Raw genomic sequence first — 26,214 nt, 5'->3', positions numbered from 1 at the left:
GTACCACATACCACTGCACCGAGATGATGGAGGATCTGCCTTGAAAGAGGCACCACCAACAGGGCTCCTGGCTCAGGCAGGAAAAGAGTGATCTCACAGCAGGAAGACAGGGACCTAGTGTCTAGGAGCAGAGAAAATCCCTTTCTGAACGCGAAGCAGTTGCGGCGGGAGACCAACTTCCCCGGCTCCAGTGACACGATTCGCCTAAGGCTGAGGGACGCTGGACTGCATGCACGACGATCCGCCGTGAAGCAAGAGCTCAGAGAAGACAACGTTTTATACCGGCTAGCATTTGCGGAGCTCCATCTGAGGGCGTCGCGGGACAACGTCATTTTCACTGATGAGAAGGTGTTTTCCACCAATAACGACGGTCCACGAATCGTTTACAGGCAGCAAGGGACTCGCCATCGACGCGAATATGTAACCACGACGAGAAGAAGTGGCCCGCTATCTGTTACCTGCTGGGGTTGGAATTCTGCGAGAGGGGTGGGAATTCTTCACAGGATAGAAGGAACTCTGGACAGCGCGCAGTATGCCCACATATTGGAAAATGTGATGCTTCCGTCAGTGCGAATGCTGTACGCAGAAGGGGACGTCACATTGGAAGAGGACCGTTCTCCCATTCACAAGTCTGCATTTGTTCAGCAGCGGCTCTCCAAGATTGGCGTCAACGTCATGGACTGGCCGCCACGGGCGGCTAATATGAACTCCATGGAAAACATGTGGGCTGAGGTCGCCAGAACATTAACAGAGAACTGGCCACGAAACCAACCAACTACTGCGGACGCTCTTTGAGACTGCGTCCTGGAAGCCTGGGAGGAAGTTGCTTCTTCAGGCTGTTACGTCCGAAGGCTTATACATTCTATGCCAAGACGCGTGATAGAAGTACAAAATAATGAAGGATTCTGGATAAAATATTAGAGTTCTTAAAATGTTTTGTTATGTCTTCTTTTTCGTCATGTTTCCTCATTGGAAGCTAGTGGAAGATCGCATGGCAACAGGAAAGATACAATATGGGTTAGCTTTCCTTTGAGTTGCCCTTTTAATTCAAGTGGGTTTCTTTTGAATATACAGTTTGTTAAGTATTCTATTTTGATTTCATTTATACCATGTCTACATACTTACAAACTAATCAGCGTAGATGGACTCTGTCACAGTAGTTTTTGTTATTTCAAATACGTCTCTCTCTTCCCCTCCATCCATGAATACACCCTCCGTCCTCCACTGTGAGGCTGGTCCCGGCAGAGGTTCGAGACCTCCCTCGGGCATGGGTGTGTATGTTTGTCCTTAGGATAATGTAGCTTAAGTAGTGTGTAAGATTAGGGACTGATGACCTTAGCAGTTAAGTCCCATAAGATTTCACACACATATGAACATTTATGTTTACTCATTGTTAATATCTCTTCTATTCTCTCTCACACTCTCTCTCTCTGACACTATCGCCGCAAGTGCCTTCTATTACACTCCCCCAAAACTTTGTAAACAAATCTAGCGGTTTCCAATGACGCTACATTTTCTCTTTTAATTGCTGCTATCTTTACTGTCTATCATTCCTCTCACCACCTATGAAACCGTATTCGTTGATCTCCCCTTCCCTATAACCCATTCTTCGTTCTGAGAACAGTCCTTCCTTATCTCTCGGTCCTAAGATAAAACGAACTGTGGCACACGTCTAAGTAGGCAATACTTTGCAAGCATTTCACGTTATATTTTGCAACTCTGCACTTCTATCCATTCCCAGGTCCCGCCCTCCTTCATGTTACGCGTCCCTTGACATCTGCAACTACATCTAAATGAATACTCTGCAATTCATAATTATGTGCTTGGCAGGGGGTTCTGTGGTCTGGTGGATTAATCTTTTATTGATGTGTAAAACGTGTAGGTTCACATCTCACGTCAGGCGTAGATTTTTAACACACACAAGTAGGTCTCCTTCACCCCTAGTAACGCCAAGTGCAGAACGCCAGTAAGCTCCGTAGTTCAATATCCGCAGTAAAGATAACACCCCTTCGCTGCCGACTGGGCATTCGTTTGAGCTGTGACAGATGGAGAAACCCCGTAAGGCAGAGAATCTGTCACCAGCAAGCCGTCGTAAACTAGAAAACGTATTTCATTTAATGAACCAATGGCCATGTAAGTTCACAAGGGTCTTACTTTATTTAAAACTGAGACGTTGAAAATTGTGGTGCTGGACTGGAATTAGAATTCGATTTCACTGTGTTCCCGAAGATTGCAAACTCTTCTAGGCGTCCTCGAAAGGCACCTATCTGGTTTCGAATCCTGATCAGCACAAAATATTCATTATTTCATTTCAAGCCCTAGAATGTGCACTCCGAACTACTGGTGAGAAATAGTTGTATTTTCAACGTCTTTTCGTGCGTTGTCAGCTGTAACGTGTTCGTTTCAACTCACAGCCACATGATGAGCGTTTTATTACAACATTACAAGATAAAACGTTTGCTTACATCTTTTCAAGTTCAAACTTTCCTCTCCATCCTACTGGTGATAACGGATTTGGGTTTGGCGTTGTGTTCGTTGTGATCACCAACGACACCATGTTGTGGATTCAGTTTCTAGCCAGCAGAGTATTTTCCATCACATCATTGAAAGTACAAACATACCATTCCTAGCTATTATTGGAAAAGAATTTGATAGTTAAAGTTTCTTCATGACCACGTGTGCGGGGTTTGAATTCCATTCAGCACAGAACTTTTCGTCGCCTGATGTCTAGCTAAACATGCGCCCATCTCGCTACTGGTGAACCAACAATAGCTATTTATCGTCTGTTCCTGGCTAGAAAACGACGGTGCTAGATGCTGGGTTCGAATCCCAGTCAGGCAAAAGCAATTCTATCGTCAATTAAGATTCCAGCATTTCGCTATTGGTGAAAACATTTGATATTTAACTTCTGATTTTATGTACAGTCATGCTCAAAAGAATCCGAACGACCTGAATTGCATTTCACCTGATTCCCATGCAACCTACATAACGCAGCTGTCTAGCAGGTCCTCTAATCGCTCCTTGGTGCAGTCGTTTGACTATTGAAAATGGTTCCAATAAATCACCACTAGAAAACACTGCTCTGTATCGCAATAACTCAGGATGTAAAGTAATACCACGATACTAAAAATATCTGGGAACACCTCATCACGGACAAGACTGTCCTTAAGGCTTGTGAGCTCGCAATTATTGCAATAACTGACATACCTGAAATGTTAGCACTCTCATTATTACGTCACATAGGTATTGCACGTAGTAAGTTCGTCGTATTCATGATTTCCTCTTCAAAGTAACATACCATACTTGTTATTTAAAACAAAATGTCATTAAAAATTTACGTTATTCACGAGCAGCTAGTTGAGAATATGTATGAGCTTCAAATGACACGACGAACCGCTTCGTTCTGCATATGGATTCAAACCCAGGTCATGCAGGCTAGGCCGCGGTGGCCGTGTGGTTCTAGGCACTTCAGTCCGGAACCGCGTGACTGCTATGGTCGCAGGTTCGAATCCTGCCTTGGGCATGGATGTGTGTCATGTCCTTAGGTTAGTTAGGTTTAAGTAGTTCTAGGTTCTAGGGGACTGATGACCTCAGATGTTGAGTCCCATAGTGCTCAGAGCCATTTGAACCAATCATGCAGGCTAAGATTTCGTGGCTGACGGAAATTAACAGTCATTCCTGACTAGGCATAAAGAGAGTGATATACCTCATTTTTGGACAGTATCAGTTAGCAAATATCAACTTTAAATTACATAATGTAACATTTCTAACGGACGCGAATTCCTACCCAGCATCTATTGTCCCTGTTAACGAACTACGAGAGATGTTAAATATTGCTACTTCACAAGTAACTTACTTGAAATGCAGTGAGGTAAAGCTTTGTGTTGGACAGGGATTCGAACCCAGAATCTAATCGGATTGTTATCGAAGCACAATCAACTTTGACATATCGGGTTTTCTCGGCAGTAGCTAGATGTATTAAATGAAATGACGAGACGAAACATTAATTTTTCCTTTCCAGGACTCCAACCCGGCACATATCGCTGTTATATTCTAGAGAAAAGGAACGTTAGGTATGGGTTTGTTACACCAGCAGCGACATGTGAGCATGTTTGAACTAGAAATAATATGACGAAGTGTTCAGTGCTGACTGAGAATCGAACCCCAAACATATCGTTGTTGACTACACACAAAGAGACGACACTTACCGAATTTTTCTCCACCAGCAGCTCGGAATAACATCCCTGAACTTACAGTGATCTCGCAAATAGTTCTGTATCTCACTGTGAGTCAAAAACGTAAGATATCGTTAGTGTTGACACCTAATGAAAATGCATTAAAAATAAAAATTATTATCCACCAGCAGATAGGTGTTCTCATGCTAGAGCTTGAGAATACATAGTGAAAAGATTAGTGCTGGGCCAGGATTCCAACCCATTGATGCGCAATATGTGGAGATGTTGAGGAATCTGACCACAATGCCATTACACCTTCTTCACTTGGCGTAGCCAGAAGAGAATAGAATCTGCCTCTCCCTATAAAAAAAACATCGGTGGAAGTTGGAATCGAACCAAGACCAACATCATACGAAACTCTCATCAGTCTAACAGACCACCCCACCCACTTCTATCACAACACCGTTGCGGCACACAAGATGAGAATTCCGACACACAGGCTCCCTGTAGTGGTTTGCAGGATGTTCAGTACATTCATTTACTTGGTTGACCGAATCGCCATGAACTAGTTGCCTTGGCTACCCAGTGCATACATTCGACTCTCTTTTGTAATCACCGAAATAAAATAACGTAACTGCCACCTACACAGAACTGCCAACAGTGTAGGATGCAGAAATTTAAATAGGAAGTATTGCTTTCCAATTGAGCTACTCTATTGCGCTATCTGTTTGTTGAAACCACCGTGCAGTGCAAAAGAAATGCTGTAACTGTCTGTCTCTCAGAAGTCTATATCCGTCCATATGCATTATCTCACAGCACTGTGGAAGGCCGAAGTTCTGGAGGAACTGTTGTTTACTTCCAGAGGTGCTGTAGCTATGTAACAGCTAGTAGCGTAATGGTAAGCGTCGTGCACTGTTGGTAAGATGTCGCGTGTTCTATTACATTCGCTACTACATTTTTTTAAACGCAATTCTGCTGCCTTCTAAAGTTATCAATTTAATGGAACTTTGAACATAATTCTCTTCACTTCTCAACTCAAAATAGTCGCATGTGGAAAAAAGGCTAACTTCTGTGTCATTTTGTTCTTTTCAGGTTTAATAGACGGCCAGGCAGCGGATGCGCTCGAAGCTTTTGTATTATGTATGGGAAGAGCACATCGTGCCAAAATAGTCAGAAAAGTATTTTATACATTAGCTGTCGTCTGGTACTGGCATTTTACTCTTCTTCAAACCTTGTTTGACAGCTTTAACTCAGAGCAAGTTTTCTACATGCATGTAATCAATAAACTGCATGTGCATTGTCAGACTGCTATAGATAACATCAGAGAATTCGCATATATCGTTGATGATTAATTTCTCTCTCATGTTTAGCATTGTTTTAACAAGACTAAAAGAAACCTTACGAAAACTGTGCATTGTATTGTAAGAAATGAAATAAAACTACCCGCGATAACCTTACGACGAAAGTCTGTTTTAACAAAACTGAGCATCTGTACACAAGCGTGCCTCTATCTGCACGCATTAGTAAAACACTATTCACTTAGATTTCGATTGGGTCTGTGTTTAAACGGTATGCTGTGTCATACTCAACAGGTATGCAAACGTGGCATTTCATAAATAAAGTTATGTATTCCTAGAAACCCAAAATTTGCTTCTCAGCAGCGGAAAGAGGCGTTACCTGTTGTACAGCATTGTAAGTTTTTCACCATTGCAATATGAAATGAAAGTATTTTCTTACGATTTGCTTATCGATGTTTGATCTGACTGCTTGCAGCTCTTACACAGAAGGGATAAAAACGTTACATTCAGCGAGGTTGGAACCGCGAACCATAACAGTCGCGTTTCCACAGGTCAGCACGTCAACACAGAGCTCGCGGATAGATATGGTTTGGGCCATCCTCATACGAGGTCAATAGTGGCTAGAACTCGTAAACCGCTATTTACAGGACGAGATTAGTTGCGATTGCCACGTTCAATGACTTTGCTGGGCTGAAAACCGTAAATTTACAATCATCTGTTACATCTCAAGTGATAACAACTCAGGTTATTCAATGGAAATGACACGAGAAATCAAGTGAACTTTGAGGCTTAATTCCGTGCACACCAGGAAGTAACTCGTCGATCACAGAGTTGCCAAACATACCTTGCGTTGTTGCCAAATCTCAGTTACATTACCAGCAGGAAGAATACGAACCGATGTGATCCTACAGCGGGCTGGGAAGTGACCATAGCTGGCGCCTCAAAGACGCGGCTACTACGGCCTGGAATACGCAATGCGTCTGATTCGCATTTCTGTAATTAGGTTTAGGGACTGGAGTTTAGTTGCTAATAATACTCAGAACTGATTGCTACTAAGCATCATAAATCAGTAAGTCTCATAGTTGTTTTTATATTTCTTTCGTAACTGTACTCAAAAATAAGAAATTCATTCACGGACGTTTTCGTGACTCGCCGATAGTCGAGCACAACAAACAAATAAAAATAAAAAGAGTATGTGTGTGTGTGTGTGTGTGAGAGAGAGAGAGAGAGAGAGAGAGAGAGAGAGGGAGAGAGAGAGAGAGAGAGAGAGAGAGGGTAAAAAATTGTTGTAAAGAAATTGAATACTGGTATTTAAAGAAAGCTTTCATTAAAATAACTCGTTCCACATCATTACGAAATGTCGTATTCATGATCTATGGAACAAGTATTAATCTAGTCTAATCTAATCTTATCATATTGCTGACTATCCATGATGAGTCATGAAGTACCGAAATTTTCGCCTATATCGGTAACCAAATCTAAACTTGAAAATAAAAGACGACAGTTATTGTAATAAACCGGGACTCCTATCAAGACCCTTTCATCCCTGTTAACTAACCATGAAAGATGTCTCATATATCTCAATTCAGAAGTAACGAAATGTGTATGAATTTAAAGATGAAGCGCATGATGTGAAGTTCTCCGACGGAGATACGAACCCAAGACGTAATCGGATTGTTAACTAAGTAAAATCAAATGTTACGTATCGGTTTTTCTTGCCAGCTACTAGGTGTTTAATCTAAAATAAGGACACAAATTTTTGTGCCTGAGCGACAATCGAACCGCACTCCTATCGTTCTTCTTTATTGTCCACGAATATTGCTTAAGTATCAATTGCTTACTCACCAACAGTAAGATGTGTGCGTGTTTGTCCAGAAATTGTTGGCAACATGAACAGATATTAAAAATGCACGTTAATTTTCACTAGCAGGTCGGTGTGCACGTGATAGGGCTTGAAATGAAGTTATGAATATTTTTGTACTGGATCAGGATTCCGACCCGCATATTTACCTTTGGAGGAGACCTAGAGAAGACTGCAGTCTTGGGAAAATGAATGAAATGATTGAACTATACTGTTCCGAGAGATTCAGATCCTCGAAAGAGGAGATACGAATTCGAATCACAGTCCAGCACCAAATTTTTCAACGTCTCTAGTTCAATCAAGTACAAGTAAAATAAGAGCCCTGTTCCTGTAGGCGGCTATCAGTTCATCAAATAAAATAAAATTTTCTAATGTAAGTAAGTTTACTGACCTCCACCTGTGTCATTTTCCAACGTAAACCGGCTCTGCCCAGTTTGGAATGAAGGAACGTGATGTTTAATGCGGATTCTGGATTATAACAGCTTTCTCTTGAGGTTACCAGAGGTACAGCATATCTGTTTCTGCCTCTTAAGGGGCTCCGGAAAGGCTCAAAATCATGAAAAGTTCAATTTTTACTTTTTTGCGTTTTCTGAATCTGCAGACTATTACCTTTTAATAGATATATAATTTATTCAATTCCGAAGACTACAACTATTTTTAAATTTTTTTTGAAATGTGTTCTGCATGGGCGTGACCCACTGTGGCGCTGTTAAACTGCTGTCAAATGGTGTTATTATTAACGTCCGTGTTCATCAGGTACATTTTAGTGATGTGAGATAAAGTATGTGTTGTGGCTAACCTGTGATGGTTCAATATATATCGCTGGTGTGATTGTCGATTGTTTCATGTTTATTTACTCTGTCGTTATCTCGAAAATATTCGTAATTAATTCTGTTTCTTGAGTCTCTGTTTTGTTGAAGTATAATAATGAGTAAAAGTAAAGTTATTAGAAATCCTCTGAAGGCTTTTAAGAAAAGGAGAAATGTTGGAAAGCCAAAGGTATGTGTTATTACTGTAAACAATAAAGACGATGAAAATCCCCAACATAGCTTGTGTCCCAAAGAAGAAGACAGTTGGTGTAAATATAACAAAGGATTGCTAACTGGTGAAGTGTACACTCATAAGCATAGTCTGCCTCATGCAATAATGGAGGTGATAAAACCTATTTTCAGAGACCTAGCAGCACCTGAACTGTTGAAAAAGTGTATTCACGGAAAAACTCAAAACCCCAATGAAAGTGTAAATAGTGTTATATGGTCGAGAATCCCCAAGACTGTATTTGTTGGAATAGAAACACTTCACTTTGGTGTGTATGATGCTGTTGCGACTTTCAATGATGGCAACATTGTAAGGTGCAAGGTATTTAGAAATATGGGAATGAAGATAGGTTCTAACATGGTACGAGCGATGCTTGCTTTAGACAAAGAACGCCTTCGGGCTGCAGACAGGGCTGTAAAGAGTCTAGAAATACAAGCAAGAGTAAACAGGAGGAGGAACAAGAGGAAGCTGGAGGAGGAGTTTGCAGAGGATGAAGATAATCCATCCTATGGACCTGGAATGCACTAAAAAGTTAATCCAATCTTTGTCGCTCGATTCCCAAAAATTTTATTTTCTCATACTAATTACATGTTTTCTAAGGATCTTCCAAACATATTTGTTTCAAACTTTCAGTAAATGTTACACAGTACCTTCTGCATAATTTAACACAGCCTTTTTCCAAAAAACTGTATATTTTTGAATATATAAATAAAAAATTGCAAAAAAATGTTGTGAATTTTCATTACAATTGAAAAAAAATTCATCTTTAATAACTGAACTAAAATTTTGTAAAATCCCTGTGTTAAGTTGTAGCCCATATTCCAATAAATAATCTGTAAAAAGTTCAACTTCCTACCTCAAATACTTTGTGAGGAAAGATGTAATTTATAAGCGTTATTTTAACATTGCAAGTATAGGGCGTTCCGGAGCCCCTTAAAAGTAAATGCCTGAACCCACGCATTGCACTTGTGACAGTTCGTTCCACCAGACCATTGTGGCCACATTTCCCAGCCCCAGGAGTGTGCTTAGCTTACTAAACTAGTCACGGTGGAAAAAACGCGAGTCTATTAAATGGTTAAGTAGAAGCAAGCTTCTGACGTGGAGATTATGCTATTCCCATGTCAACAGGATGTAAAGACTCTTCTAGGCGTCATAGCCTCGATTTGAAGCCATTTTGAAATTTTCACTAATTCAGGAAATTTCTTAGTTCCAGAAAATCCACTGTGAAGTGTGAAGTTACCGGATAATTCGATTATCACCGTCATTATTACTATCATTTTCTTCATACCGCTGCTGGAACACATGCGCTTGAAGATCATTTAAGTCCTTTTGGTCATTATAGAAGTAGTTGCCCAAGAACAAGTTCTTTCCCTGTCTACGGAACCCTTTTCATGTTAATATCAAACATCAGCAATTACTCGTAGATCACATTAAAACTAAAGTAATTGATGAAGACCTTACTTGATAACGAAAACGCGCTGTCTTTCTTCATTTACTTGCGCCTAGAAATGGCTGTCGAATACTGCCAAACCAAAAGCCAATATACGTCGCTGTCTGTTCTTCGATATGATTTGGTCGACGTGGCCTGTTTCAAGTTGTGTATGACACAGAATGTTTTAGAAAATCAATTGTTTTCCTTTGCAATAAACAGAAAGATTTTCATTCTAAGCTATCCAAGTCCAGAATTTTCGCAATATTAGTTCAAATTTAATATTCGCTTCCATAATGTAAGAAAAGTATTTCACGGTTGCAAAACCCGCATCCGACTCACTGTCCTTACACTTAGTCGCTGGCCATAAATTCTAGCTCAAAGTGACGCCAGTTTAAGTAACCTAATGTAGCGAAGACTGTTTGCCAGTGCTCTTTCTCACCGGAAAATATGCAATTCACTCATTGGGCTCCATAAGTACACCGTAACAGTAATTTCTGTGTGTATGCAATGCATACGGATTGTAGAATTTAGTGGTGCTCTCTCTTCCACTTCTGTGTACAATATGCCTGACCTAAACGGGCCCTTTATCATTACAGTCCCTGGGCGGTGCAACATCATATTGACAACAGTAATGTGCTTATACTGACAACCTCATTGTTCGTTTTACCCGATTTTGTAATCATTTAAGTAAAACAACATGACCTTCGAGTGGGAGACATTTCGTCCCCCTTTTCCTTCTGTGAAATCCTGGCCCAGCACTAAACTTTTCACTATGTATTCTCAAGCTCTAGCATGAGAACACCTATCTGCTGGTGGATAATAATTTTTATTTTTAATGCATTTTCATTAGGTGTCAACACTAACGATATCTGACGTTTTGACTCCCAGTGAGACACAGAACTATTTGCGAGATCACTGTAAGTTCAGGGATGTTATTCCGAGCTGCTGGTGGAGAAAAATTCGGTAAGTGTCGTCTCTTTGTGAGTAGTCAACAACGATATGTTTGGGGTTCGATTCTCAGTCAGCACTGAACACTTCGTCATATTATTTCTAGTTCAAACATGCTCACATGTCGCTGCTGGTGTAACAAACCCATACCTAACGTTCCTTTTCTCTAGAATATAACAGCGATATGTGCCGGGTTGGAGTCCTGGAAAGGAAAAATTAATGTTTCGTCTCGTCATTTCATTTAATACATCTAGTTACTGCCGAGAAAATCAGATATGTCAAAGTTGATTGTGCTTCGATAACAATCCGATTAGGTTCTGGGTTCGAATCCCTGTCCAACACAAAGCTTTACCTCACTGCATTTCAAGTAAGTTACTTGTGAAGAAGCAATATTTAACATCTCTCGTAGTTCGTTAACAGGGACAATAGATACTGGGTAGGAATTCGCGACCATTAAAAATGTTACATTACGTAATTTAAAGTTGATATTTGTTAACTGATACTGTCTAAAATCGAGGTATATCACTCTCTTTATGCCTAGTCAGGAATGACTGTTAATTTCCGTCAGTCACGAAATCTTAATTGCCATGGCCTGGGTTTGAATCCATATGCAGAACGAGTCGGTTCGTCGTGTCATTTAAAGTTCATACATATTCTCAACTAGCTGCTCGTGAATAACGTAAATTTTTAATGACATTTTGTGTTAAATAACAAGTATGGTATGTTACTTTGAAGAGGAAATCATGAATACGATGAACTTACTACGTGCATTACCTATTTGACGTAATGGGAGTGCTAACATTTCAGGTATGTCAGTTATTGCAATAAATGCGAGCTTACGAGCCTTAAGGACAGTCTTATCCGTGGTGAGGTGTTCCTTGATATTTTTAGTATCGTGGAATTACTTTACATCCTGAGTTATTGCGATACAGAGAAGTGTTTTCAATAGTCAAACGACTGTATCAAGGAGCGATTAGAGGACCTGCTAGACAGCTGCGTTATGTGGGTTGCATGGGAATCAGGCGAAATGCAATCCAGGTCGTTCGGATACTTTTGAGTATGACTGTACTTCGTTAACAATCCGATTAGGTGCTGGGTTCGCATCCCTGTCACAAGCTTTATATGGTGGCATTTCAATTTTAAACACGAGCATACCTTGTCCCTTGTCAATGAAACCATATTAAACATCGTTGGGGGTAGTTCCCAGGACGGTAACTGTTAAGACGGCATTCACAGTTCAGTACAAACATTTTCGTCATTCATTTTAAGGTTCTGAATTGATAACTGATACTTGTGCAAACGTCTATACTTCACGTCTCTTTGTGGCTAGTGATCCGGTCTCAATAAGGCGCAAACAAAGCTTAGCTTAGGTGGCTGGGTTTGAATCCAGGTCCAGAACAGCGACGTTGGTCATGTCATTTAAAGTTCAAATTTGTGTACACGTAGCTGTTGATGTGTTACGAGAACAGTGATATTACTGGTGATTCACTGTTAATGTTGAGATTTCCTTAGAGTGCTTGTTGCCATTAATCGCGTTTTTCTACTGGTTCGTCCAATATCCAGTTTCCAGAGCCACTCGCCGTTGAGCGACCTTCAGCACGTGGATGGAAAACCTTTAGAGAGCGAAAAACTTTTTTCCAATTGCCGTACAGCTTTGTAACTCCATATTTTGTCTCAAGTATTTAATTTTGACTAAGGATTACTGTACGATATATGTAAAATAATCTGTTTGCTCAGAACTTTCGGAATGTCACTTGTTGTAATTAAAGTTAGTTTATGAGTGGTATGGGATTTCTCATTGCTAAGAACGTGTTTTCTAATATGTTTTGTATGACGATATTAGTTGATGCTTAGACTGACTGCCATAAAGACCTGTGGTCTCTTAGTAGTCTCTTGCGGTACCCATTGTTTGTAGTCAAACGACTGTACCCCACGGGGTTTTGGTGTTTATAGGACCTGCAACACAGCTACGTTATGTTGGTTGCATTCGGCAGTGACCCACTTTTTTTGCTGTCAAGTGTACACAAGAAGATTCTATAAGGTCATGCCTGTGAGGTATACCAATCACAATCGCTTTTTGATCACCTAAAGTACATAGTGCATCTCTTAAGATTCTGTTTGTTACTTTTAGTTCATTTTTATACACGTCATTTGAACCAGCTAAAATTACAATACACTGATTCAGCGACACACAACTACCTATTTTATAGTCTTTTAGAACTTCTTGCAAAACCTGCTCCAGGTTTCACAACATTTGTGACATTTAAATCTTGTTGATAATGAAGAATTTGTGCAAATCCCCTTCCGTGGCTGTCAGCAAGCAAAACTGCACTAATACCAGTATTTTTTTGTGTCACGGTGGGACTTCCATGTTGAGCTTGCTTGTGCATTTTCTTCAGTAATGCTGTGATGAGTGAATGCTGTTACTCTTGTGGGTATTACTGCTGAAAATATATCTTAACGTAGATTCCACATACAACATGGACTTCACCTGAATGGCTTGGTGAAAAATATCTTGCAAACCTGATAACCATGGAAATAAAAAACCACCAAAATAAATTCAAAACCAAAATGACAATTACATCGCCAATGCCAGATTCCATTACAAAAGCACTTCAAAAAGGTAAAAGCATTAGGACCATCATCAGCACCAGTAAAACATGATGTAAAAAATGATGACGTATTAATAGAGAGAACAGTGGGTAGCGACTTGAACGACAGGAGAACTGCAGTTCCACATCATCCAAATATTTTTTTAGACAAAAACAAGAAAAATGAGAAGACCCTAAGTACACAAGAAAGCACAGCAGTAGTTGTAGAACCAACATTTGAAGTGTCAGGAACAGCATCACTGTCATCAACAACAACAACAACAACAACAGCAGAAATGGCAGTATTAAGTATATTACCAGCAGCACCAATAGCAGCAACAAGCAACTCACCACAGCCCAATGTACAGGTACAACCCGAGACGTGCAGGAAACCTGTCTTCCTCAAGGATTTTTTTTATCTCACCAGGACAATGGAACGAATATGACAGCACAAAACGTAAACAGTCACCTACAGATTTTAAGTCTAAATATTCAGTACCTTAGAAATAAATCACTAGAACTTGAGGTAGCAATTAATGGTGCAAACACTGACTGCATCTGCATCATCGAGCATTGATGCAGAAGTTTTGAACTAAGTAGCATTAATATGCATCCGTATAAGTTGGCAAGCCAGTATCGTAGAAAAAATGCCAAAAACGGAAATGTATGTATCCTTACTAAATCAAGTATGAGGTACAAAATAAGGTGTGAAGCTGAATCATTGAGTGTGGAAAATCATTTTGAAGCAGCAATTATACAGTTGTATGAAGTACAGGGAAAAGTCATAGTCATAGCAATATACAGACCACCTACTAGGGATACAGACATATTCATTAATCAATTAGAAACACTGCTTAACATTCATTTTACTGAAAGGACCACTGTAGTTGTCTGTGGGGATTTCAAAATAAATCTTATGAATGAAAGTAGGCTAAAAAATCAATTCCTAAATCTGTTATGTAGTTTTTATCGGTTTCCGCACATATATGAACTCACAAGAATAAAATATAATACAAACAGTCTTACGGATAATATATTTTCAAATGTATGATCCACAGAAGAAGTAACAAATACTGATTTGGGATTATCAGATCATAATTCTCTTGTCCTCAAAATTCCTTCAATGCCACTGCAAGAAAAAAAAAAGTGAACCTCATGTATAAAAGAAAATTTTCCACTGAAAACTGTGTAGAATTTACAAATATCCTAACTAGTGAGTCCTGGGCTAAAGTGCTGTCCCTGACAAATACAAATGATGCATATAATGCTTTTCCTTAAATTTTCATGGGATATTTCAAAATGTGCTCTCGAAAAAAGCTGTCAAGAATCACATCACAATACAAAGCCAAGTTCTTGGATCACAGCTGGCATCAAAACTTCTTGTGGCACTCCAAAGAGACTAAATTCAAAACTGAAGACATCTACAGATCCACAGTTCATAGAATATGTTAAGAATTTCAAGAGGGTATATCGAAAAGTAATTGCCAAGGCAAAATTTATGAGTAATGACAACTTAAAAAGACAGTCTGACAACAAATCAAAAGCTATATGGGGTATTGTGAAGACTGAAACAAGAAAGAGATGCAAAGACCAGGACATTAATTTCAAAAATGCAGAAAATGTCAATATTAAAAACAAGATTTGCCAAATTACATCAACAATTATTTCATAAATGGGACAGCTTCAGTAAGCTCAAAATTTACAAATGAAGCAAATGTAGCATGAGGATAATCCAACAGATGGACATGAAGTGTTCAAAGTAATAAAAAGCTTGAAACCTAAAATGTCAGAAGGAGTAGATGAGGTGTCTGTTAATATCATAACAATGACAGTTGTACAAATCGCAAGGCCCTTGTCATATATAGCCAACTTATCATTTAATGAAGGAGTGTTTCTGGAAAGGATGAAAATGTCCAAAGTGGAGCCATTATTCAATAATGGTGACAAGCATAAGATAGAAAACTATCAGCCAATATCTCTCCTTCTGGTATTTTCCAAAATAATAGAAAAATTAATGAAGCACAGAATCAACAGATATCTAAATGACCATAAGTTACTATACAAATCAGCATGGCTTCCAGGCAGGTAAAAATACAGAAACAGCACTAATGTGCTACACTTAACAAATAATCAGAAATCTAGGAAAAGACAATTGATTAGTAGGAATAAATTAAGCTCTCTCTAAAGCATTTGACACTGTCAATCATGGCATTCTTTTTGAAAAACTGGAAGCAATAGGTATTCATGGGACAGGGAAAAAGTGGTTTGAACCATACCTAAGAAACAGAACACTGATTGTAGGACTGATGTCAGATTACTCCAACCACAAAATAAATTGCAAAAAAAGTGGAAATAGGAGTGCGATAAGGCAATATTCTAGGTCCCTTATTGTTCCTTGTCAACATAAATGACATTCACATCTCAGATGAAGCAGCAAAGGCCATACTATTTGCAAATGACACTAGTGTGATAATAGGTGCACCAAAGCAAATACTGCAAACAACCACTGATCAAATAATAAAAAATTGTCCACACTTGGTTCAATGCAAACTGGTCGACATTAAATGCAAATAAAACAAATTATATGCAGTTTGAGAAAATATGTAAAAACCTAAATCTTGATGTGTTGTTGGGTGACAAGGCCATAGAAAGAGTGGCATCAATGAAATTGCTGGGGATTCATGTAGATGATAATCTTAATTTTAATGACCATGAGAAATAATGAAATTTATGCAGAAACTAACTCAGCCTGTTTTGCTCTTAGAATTATTGCGAAATGTTTTTACTGCAGAGGGTACCAGGATGGCATATTTTGGCTATTTTCAGTCTATTGCAACATACGGAATAATATTTTGGGGTTCCACCACTTGCCATCTAAAACAAATTTTTCAGTTACAGAAGAGGGCTATCTGAATAGTAACACACAGTCATCCATAGACACAATGCAAACCCTTATTCAACAATACCTTACTTATACAGGGTGTTTCAGAAGTGATGGTCAATATTCAGGGATATGACAGGAATGATCATTCAAAACAAAAATGTCTAGTAAACATGGGTTCTAAAATGCATATCTTCAGAGCTATGAGCACTTGTTCATCTTCGCTACTTTGAAACACAGCTCTTCTAATGCAAAAGTGCTCGTAACTTTTAAGGTATGTGTTTTAGAGCACATGTTTACTGGACTTTTTTTTTGTTTTGGTACATACAACCACTTCCCAAAATATGTAAAGCAAAGGACTTTGAAGTATAAGGGATTTTTTTCACAGTATTGTAGATCAAGAATTGCTAATAGCTCTTGTAAGTGTTTTAGAGCTCCTGTTTACTTGACTTTTTTGTTTTGAATGATCGTTCCTGTCATATCCCTGAATATTAACCATCACTTCTGAAACACTCTGTATATATACAAATGTGTTTTATATGTTAGGGCCTACCTTTCAGATTTTCAGATAAATGCCATCTTGCATAACTACAATACCTGGAAGAGCACAGCACTCCATACTCAGCAAACAAAAAGAACACACACACACACACAAAGACATGTGAGCCATACCAGTGCAAAACTCTACAACAGACTGCCAGCCAACATCAGAAAGTTAGAAGATGAAAACAGATTTAAAGTAGAATTTAAAGAATTCCTACTTGGACAACGTTTTTACTCAGTAAATGACTATTTAGGCCAATAAATAACTCTGATAATGTTTATATTAAGGCAAAACTTAAAACACTGTCTTTCATCCCCTAACGTTTGTGTTAATTTTATATATCTGATGGACAGCTGTTGAGTGTTGTAAAATCTTTACGGCATAGTCCATATCGATTCTGGCAGGCTAGGAACACATATTTTTTTTGTTTTCTCCAAAAAAATTTCTGCTCTGAGATGCAGCCCTGCAAAGGTGACATTGCGCATATCATTTTGAAGATGTGAATTTTGGAAAAAATTTTAAAATGCTGTATCTCTGGAACAGTTCTAGATATTTTGTTAGGGTTTTTTTGTTTGAGAGGTAATTGCTTTATGATTACAAAGAAATCCTCCATTTGGACTTATCTGTCAAAGTCCTTTTATTACAGCATTCTGAACTTTTTTTAAATTGCATGGAAAAAAAATTCAAAAATATCAATCCATAAAATTTTGATTTTCTTATGTTGATTAGTACTGTATGGTTCTACATTACCTGAAAAGGAGAGCTTCCACTTTTAGGTTGAACAGGTTTTATAAAGAACTGAAATTTTTGCCATACATAAAACCTGTTTTATTACCACTTTATCATATAACACGCTCATAAAAATCGAAACTTTGCCTTATTTAACATAATTTTTGTTTTGAAAGATGAGTACGAGACTCATTTTTCAAGCATTTTGAATGGTTCCAAAATGTATGTGAAAGGCCCAAAGACTTGAAGGTTTCAATTTATACAGCTTCTGGGCACTCTGTTTTGTACTGAAATTAGCCAATCAATGAACTAAAAATGTGTTCCAATGCTTCAGTATCTTCTACATCTACATTTATACTCCACAAGCCACCCAACAGTGTGTGGTGGAGGGCACTTTATGTGCCACTGTCATTACCTCCCTTTTCTGTTCCAGTCGCGTATGGTTTGTGGGACGAACGACTGGCAGAAAGAATCCGTGCACGCTTGAATCTCTCTAATTTTACATTCGTGATCTCCTCGGGAGGTATAAGTAGGGGGAAGCAATATATTCGATACCTCATCCAGAAACGCACCTTCTCGAAACCTGGACAGCAAGCTACACTGCGATGCAAGCGCCTCTCTTGCAGAGTCTGCCACTTGAGTTTGCTAAACATCTGTGTAATGCTATCATGCTTACCAAATAACCCTGTGACGAAACGTGCTGCTCTTCTTCGGATCCTCTCTATCTCCTCTGTCAACCCGGTCTGGTACGGATCCCACACTGACGAGTAATACTCAAGTATAGGTTGAACGAGTGTTTTGTAAACTACCTCCTTTGTTGATGGACTGCATTTTCTAAGGACTCTCCCAATGAATATCAACCTGGCACCCACCTTACCAAAAATTAATTTTATATGATCATTCCACTTCAAATCGTTCCGTATGCATACTCCCAGATATTTTACAGAAGTAACTGCTACCAGTGTTTGTTCTGCTATCGTATGATCATACAATAAAGGATCCTTCTTTCTATGTATTCGTAATACATTACATTTGTCTATGTTAAGTGTCAGTTGCCACTCCCCGCACCAAGTGCCTATCCGCTGCTGATCTTCCTACATTTCGCTGCAATTTTCTATTGCTGCAACTTCTCTGTATACTACAGCATAATCCACGAAAAGCCACATGGAACTTCTGACACTATCTACTAGGTCGTTTATATATATTGTGAAAATCAGTGGTCCCATAACACTCCCCTGTGGCATGCCAGAGGTTACCTTAACATCGGTAGATGTCTCTCCATTGATAACAACATGCAGTGTTCTGTTTGATAAAAACTCTTCAATCCAGCCACACAGCTGGTCTGATATTCCGTAGGCTCTTACTTTGTTTATCAGGCGACCTTGTGGAACTGTATCGAACGCCTTCCTGAAATCAAGGAAAATGGCATCTACCTGGGAGACTGTATCTAATATTTTCTGCGTCTCATGAACAAATAAAGTGAGTTGGGTCTCACACGATCGCTGTTTCCGGAATCCATGTTGATTCCTACAGAGTAGATTCTGGGTTTCCAGAAATGACATGATACGCAAGCAAAAGACATGTTCTAAAATTCTACAACAGATCGATGTCAGAGATATAGGCCTATAGTTTTGCGCATCTGCTCAACGACCCTTCTTGAAAACTGGAACTACCTGTGATCTTTTCCAATCATTTGGAACCTTCTGTTCCTCCAGATACTTGCGGTACACGGCTGTTAGAAGGGGGGCAAGTTCTTTCGCGTACTCTGTGTAGAATCGAATTGGTATCCCGTCAGGTCCAGTGGACTTCCCTCTGTTGAGTGATTTCAGATGCTTTTCTATTCCTTGGACACTTATTTTGATGTCAGCCATTTTTTTGTTCGTGCAAGAATTTAGGGAAGGAACTGCAGCGCAGTCTTCCTCTGTGAAACAGTTTTGGGAAAAGGTGTTCAGTATTTCAGCTTTATGCGTGTCATCCTCTGTTTCAATGCCATTATCATCCCAGAGTGTCTGGATATGCTGTTTCAATCCACTTACTGATTTAACATAAGACCAGAACTTCCTAGGATTTTCTGTCAAGTCGGTACATAGAATTTTACTTTCAAATTCACTGAACGCTTCACACATAGCCCTCCTTACACTATCTTTGACATCGTTTAGCTTCTGTTTGTCTGTCAGGTTATGGCTGCGTTTAAATTTGCAGTGAAGCTCTCTTTGCTTTCACAGTAGTTTCCTAACTTTGTTGTTGAATGATGGTGGGTTTTTCCCATCCCTCACAGTTTTACTCGGCACATACCTGTCTAAAATGCGTTTTACAATTGCCGTGAACTTTTTCCATAAACACTCAACATTGTCAGTGTCGGAACAGGAATTTTCATTTTGATCTGTTAGGTAGCCTCCTATTACTCTTGCTAAATAGATAAACCTTCCTCCCTTTTTTTATATTCCTATTTACTTCCATATTCAGGGATGCTGCAATGCCCTTATGATCACTGATTCCCTGTTCTGTGCTTACAGAGTCGAAAAGTTCGGGTCTGTTTGTTATCAGTAGGTCCAAGATGTTATCTCCATGAGTCAGTTCTCTGTTTAATTGCTTGAAGTAATTTTTGGATAGTGCACTTAGTATAATGTCACTTGATGACTAGGAGCATCATCAGAAATAATGATGATCTTCTCTGCCCCTGTTTGCAGTTGAAGAATTTTGTGCACTGCTAGCAGAGCATGTGCTGAGTCATGTCTGTGTCATCACTTACAACTGCAACACTTGTGGTCTTGTTTTGAAAATATGTCACTCCTGTAAAAATTGAAACTTGGTCATTAGTCCAATGATACCCTTGTACTTCTTTTGGGAGAACTACAGACCAAATCTTCCTTTGATATAGAATGATGCCTCCCTGTTGAACCAATAGGAACTGGAGCACTTACAATATTCGAAACATTGTGAACAGGAAGTGAGCACTGATGGTGTTGTTGCTGTCCTTCAGCCAGAAAGGGGGTGTTGACTCCACCTGAGTGCTATATGCAGTACACACTATAACCACAACCACTGCCTTTAATGACAAGTCTGTTAGGAGGTCTTTTCCATTATGAAAATGTGCACCCACACACAGTGAAGAAGGACTGACTGCTTTCTTCCAAAAGACTTGTAGTCCATGGCTTCCATGAAAAGGTCCATTTCATATTTAACAATGGAAAATTCAGGATGGAATAATAACAATATTATGAAAAGGACAGAGTGCTACTCATCATATAAAGGAGACACTGAGTCACACACAGGCCTAATGAAAAGACTGCTATAATTTAAGTTTTCAGCCAAACTGCCTTCTACCAAAGTCAAAAACACACATGCATTCACACAAGCTCAACTCACACTCACATTACTGTTGCCTCTGGCTACTGTTGCAGTCTGGCCACAACGACCAGGACAGTGGTCATGCATGTGTGAGTTGTATTTGTGAGAAAGTGTGTGCATTTTCTACTTCGGATGGAAACATTTTGAACCAAAGCCTAAATGTATAGAAGTCTTTTCATTGTGCCTGTCTGTGTCTCAACATCTCCATTTCATATTTGTGAGACAATCAAAGTGTGTGATGGTCTGATAGCTTTTGACACAGTTTTAGGTTTCTAACTGATCATTTGATGTGTTTGGCAAATTGCTTATGGGATTTTGTTGATGTTTTCTGTTTTGACATATGTGTTGATGAGGAACTTCAGTTATTGATGACTAAATGTTGATATCAGCTGCATAGCATTTATTTTTAAAATTGTATTGTGCCAGACCAGCATCTGCCAGGTTCTCACCCATCTTCAGAAACATGCTACAGAAGACAATTCCAAATATGGCTCTCAGGTCTGCTGCTCAATCACATTTTGTGTATCCTATAATGTTAACTTGAGGCAACTACTTTAAATTGTCAGGTGGTGGCTGGTGGTCACTGCTGGCAACAGTTGCTACTTTCTAGCAGTAACCCATATTCGTACTTGGTCCGGCACACAGTTTTAATCTGCCAGGAAGTTTCGTATCAGCACTCACTCCGCTGCAGAGTGAAAATCACATTCTGGCCCTGGCTGTGGCTAAGCCATGTCTCTGCAATATCCTTTCTTCCAGGAGTGCTAGTTCTGCAAGGTTCGCAGGAGAGCTTCTGTGAAGCTTGGAAGGTAGGAGATGAGGACCTGGTAGAAGTAAAGCTGTGAGGACAGGGCATGAATCATGCTTGGATAGCTAAGATGGTAGAGCACTTCCCCATGAAAGGCGAAAGTCTCGAGTTCGAGTCTTGGTCCGGCAGACAGTTTTAATCTGCAAGGAAGTTTCATATCAGCACTCACTCTGCTGCAGAGTGAAAATCTCATTCAGGGATAGTTAAAATTTAGAAAGAAGGATCATCCTTATACTAACAGTATAACACTTACAAAATTATATAAAGCTGACTTCAATGGAACAACCAACATTTAAAAAATTATTCTAACAAGTGACACTGAAAGAGAGCAAGCTGGAATCACCAATCTGCTCTTATTGGAAATCCTGTTCATAATTAATTTTTTTCTTTACTTATTTTTCAATTTACATATTTTTCTAAGTAATATACAAATGACAAGCGCTCAAGTATTTCAAAACTTCAGCCAAGTTTTTCCCCTCTTGGATTCATCATTCAAGGCATCATTCAATGCACTGATTCCAATTATGTATCTAGTTTTACTGGAAAATCTGTTGATCAAGAGACATGACTAATTGAACTTTTCATTACAAGTCAGCTTGACAATTTTCATTTGAGCTAGTATGTATTTATGGACTTAATGACACAACTCGGGAAAAAACAGAATTTCTGACTTCTCAGTACTGTACTTAAATTTCTGTGGAACTAATTAACTTATGAGATAATTAACATTTAATTTCAGGACTATCCACATATTTCATTGCAGATTTTGACTCTATGCTTTAACATTCTGACCTTTACCATTATGCTTTTGTTGACCTAATTTTTATGCACAAGACGACACACTTCAGTAACTGATTAAGTCATTAATTATGATTTTTGCATAATTGAGTGTAATTTTCAATATGGCTCTTGTACCCATAAATAGGATATTTCCAGTGCATATGCATAAAATGGTCTCATAAAGATTTTTAATTTTCTAGACCACCACATATTTCATGAACACAAATACTGTTAGTACTTTTAGTCCATTCTGAGTGGAAAAATAATATTTTTTCAAATGATTGTGTAGTTTCCAAGCTCATAATATATTCTCACACCAGTCTTTAAATAATTGGATGCCATCCAGACTTTTCAGTCTGGATTCAGGTACAGCAACGGTAACATCTATATGCAATTAGCCTGAAAAAAGTTTACAGTCAGGATGTAAACACATAACATCAGTGTGTAGCTTCATTGTGAGAGTCCTTATTGAGTGAAAAATGAAGATGTACATCAAAAATGTGTGGAACTTGCTAGTCCTCACACAACATTTATATGAGATTTTGAGAAACCATGACTAGCTTGAGTAGTGTCTAAATTTGATTTTGAGATTTGCATTCTTGCACTACAGTGTTGTTGATTTACCATGTTGACATTCATAGAGCTTTCCAGTATTCATCAAATTCACATTTAACTTTTCTACGAAAAATGTTGGGCTGTGTATATATGACCAACATGCATGTGTTGATTATCTTATGTACTTTTATCAAGGAGTGATTGGGTTAAGTCTTTTAAACCGATGAATGTGTTTTACTTTGGACTGGTATCATGCTATGTAAATGATGGTCAATCATCTTGGTGACTGTCTCAAAACTCAAGTGTGTGCACTGTTTACATAATTTATAGCCAGTGTTTTCTGCAAATACTGTGTCTAAAGGGACTTTTAACTTCAGACATTGACTGTAATAGTCACTGTGATACTACTGGTGTCAAAGGACAGTGTGAGTGTCTATTTGCACAGAAATATTTGATGTGCAACCAAATTTGGTCATTACAATGTTTTTTGTGGTAATAAATGTGAATAAAGCCATGTTACCCGAAAATCAGTGTAGTGTACATCATTTGCCAAAATTTCTAGAAATAAGTTTATAGCTATTCTACAAGACTTTGATCACTGAGGTTAGGGTTGATACCATCACAACACTTCCAAAAAAATGCATGAAGTTGACTCCAATGGGACAACATTAATTAACTGTGACATAAATAAGACTAAATTCACAGTAGGGAAACACTGAACATGGGGTCCTACAAGGTTTGGTGCTTGGCCCACTCCTGTTCTTGGGCTACATAAACAATTTACCTGGGATGAGAACTCTTCAAAAACTGTGATGTTTGCTGATAACACTAGTGTATTGATAAAGGGTGCAAACACATCCATATCAGACACTGTGAGGAGAATAATGGACTATTCTCACAACTAGTTGCCAGCAAACAGTTTAATCCTTAACCAGACAAAGACCCATTTTATGCGATTCCAAACAAATCAAAATTACTTACATGTATGAGAAAGAGAGATTAATGGCCATGCACTGGATGAGGATCTTTGGGTGAAGTTCCCAGGCATCCAGATGTATAAAAAAGTGAGTTGGCAGCAGCATATGGATAAGTTAATCAAATAGCTCAATTTACTTGTTTTACACATAGAAACCTCTCACATTGTGTACATGCATATGGGTTTGCTAGTATGCTTTGCACAGTTTCACCTGCTAATGACCTACGGTAAAATCTTCTGGGGCAATGCAACTAAGATGAAAAAAAGTATTTATTCTACAAAAGCATGCAGTGAGGATACTGTGTGATGTTGATAGCTGAACATCTTCAGGGACCAACAGATTCTTACATTTGCATGGTATCTGAGGTGACAATAAGGTTAAATTTAGGATGAACTGTGAAATTTACAACCATAATACTAGAAGCAAAAATGATTTCCATGTACTCTATAATCTCCATGTTGGACTCAGAAAGGAATTTTATATTGTGGTGTAAAAGTCTACATCAGGTTGACAGTAGATGCTAGGCAGAAAATTGAAAATCCCCAATAAAAAAGTAAAAGAGTAGCTTATTAGCCACTTGTGCAATTTATCAGAATACTTCAACTCTCTACTGGAGTACATTGTTTTGAAAGTTCCTGGCTGTGCTGGACTGAGACTCAAACTCTTGCTTATGCTTTTACAAGCAAGAATGTAGGAGGGAGATACTGGTTGGAGTAAAGTGTAGAGGGTAATTGTGAGTCATGCCTGGTTATCTCAGGAAGTAATAGCATTTATAGCAAAAGACAAAGTTCCAAGTTTGACTACTGATCTTGATTTTTTGAAATTTCTTATTTCAAGAGTATTAACGGACAATTTGTTTCAATTATTAAAAACCATTCAAGATCACACAATTTTTTTTATTCAAGACAACTGGTTTCAACAGTCTTAGCTGTCATATGTTTATATATGCTGGACACATGTTCAACATATGTAAACAAATGTGTTACTGTGTACCATATTTGTATCGTGCAAAAAGCAACTGTGCTCACAATATGTATATATGGACATGGACTTTTGGACCAGATACTGTGTGATTTAAATATTTTAGCAGTGACAAACGTTTATAATGTGCTGAGTTTTATCCACTTGACATCTTGTGCATGAGGTTCAGTGTAAAATGAACATGTTTTATTACAAAAAAAAGTTTAAGACCTGAAGATGATAGCTAAGACTTTTGAAAGTGGTTGTCTTGAATATAAAAAAAAAGTGCTGTGTTAGCTTTTGAATGATTTTTAACAAATAAACATATATAAAGTAAAGCAATTTAGACATAATTCCTTTAATTATCAGTATGAGTAGATTATCACTAGTCTTCTTGCTAATGTATAACATGACTCATTGTCCACCGTCTACGGCATGAAGGGATTTACAGAACATAATACATGAATGGGTAAATCAGCAGTTGCTTGCAACAATTTTTAATAACTTCTTTGCCTCCATATTGGGCACTAATTTTGTGACTTTTATCTTCTGCACTTTCCTTTCCTCCTAAAATAGAGAAGAATTGCTTGGTTGCTACAACAACTGACAAGGTCAATGCAGTACGATCATATGAGAAATCACCTGTAAATGACCAAGATCTTTTATACTGATTCTACCATTATATTATCCACAACACGCTTCTACTGAGAAAAAATATCATATCAAAATGTAAATGTTAAGTAATGTCTATCCCTCTTTTTATCCAACCTATTCAAAAAATTCGTTTTCTGATGTATGAAACCTTAGCATTTACTGCCAGAGATCAGTAGGCTCCAATATTTGGAAATGACATGTTGAGCAGCAACATTTCTTAGGCTGCATTTTGCTCTTTATCAAATGTATTTCCCAATATCATCCACTGCTACAAAATAAAGATGTGGGCAAATCCAGTGAACTATGAGCTGTCTTAAAGAGATGAACTCTGCACCTTACATGAAACCATGATGTGCTGAATAGCCTTCAACTTCTTTTGTTTCTATGCATGCTATCAGACACTGGATCATCCTGTACACACTATTGCTTTTGAATATTGTTATGACTGAGACACTTTTGTGTCCTTTTTTCTCCACTATACATGACAACCTGCAGTGTAACGATAGCAGCCTTTCAGACATTATGTATTCTGCACCTGTGCTGACTCTGTACCTACAATAAAGTGTGTGGGGACACAAGCTCTATGGACTCCCGTCCCCAAGAATATCACTGCAGAAACAATATCTCTGGGCCTT

The sequence above is a fragment of the Schistocerca nitens genome, chromosome 2 (genome assembly GCF_023898315.1).
Source record: "Schistocerca nitens isolate TAMUIC-IGC-003100 chromosome 2, iqSchNite1.1, whole genome shotgun sequence".
NCBI lineage: Eukaryota > Metazoa > Arthropoda > Insecta > Orthoptera > Acrididae > Schistocerca > Schistocerca nitens.
This window is presented reverse-complemented; position numbering follows the sequence as displayed.